This window comes from Orbicella franksi, unplaced genomic scaffold (assembly GCF_964199315.1).
Source record: "Orbicella franksi unplaced genomic scaffold, jaOrbFran1.1 SCAFFOLD_395, whole genome shotgun sequence".
In the NCBI taxonomy this organism is placed as follows: Eukaryota; Metazoa; Cnidaria; class Anthozoa; order Scleractinia; family Merulinidae; genus Orbicella; species Orbicella franksi.
The window spans coordinates 22,501-23,184 of NW_027670941.1; positions in this window are offsets into that span (position 1 = coordinate 22,501).

Genomic DNA, 684 nt, shown 5'->3' on the forward strand with positions numbered 1-684 from the left:
GGTCCCTTTCGGACGGTTTACTTTGTGGACTTGTCGTAATTTGATTGGAAAGATGTTTGGGCAATTGGGCTTTGGTTTTTTGGTTTTTGTTTTATTGGCTTTTGAGTGGGGGAGCCTTTTGGACTTAGGGTTAGCGTTAGGGTAAGCCTAGGGTTAGAGTTTAGGGTTAGGGTTAGCGTTAGGGTAACCCTAGGGTTAGAGTTTAGGGTTAGGGTAAGAGTTAGGGTGAAGGTTAGGGTTAAACTTGGCTAAACTTGGCGCCTGCACGTAACTTAAGCTGGCCAATAGTTTCCCGCAAAAAGTTTTGAAAATGGTGAAAATCTTAAGGGTGCTTATACTATAGGGGACCGACACCCTGTTTTAATTTAGTAGAACACACGCCCTCTTAATGATGATGTGACAGCGCCAAACCTGGCACCTGCACGTAACTCGAGCTGGCCAATCGTTTCCCGCAAAAAGTTTTGAAAATGGTGAAAATCTTAAGGGTGCCTATAGAACAGGGGGACCGACGCCCAGTTTTAAGATAGTGTAGCACACCCCCCTTAACGATGATGTGACAGCGCCAAATCTTGCGCCTGCACGTAACTCGAGCTGGCCAATCGTTTCCCGCAAAAAGTTTTGAAAATGGTGAAAATCTTAAGGGTGCTTATAGAATAGGGGGACCGACGCCCAGTTTTAAGATAG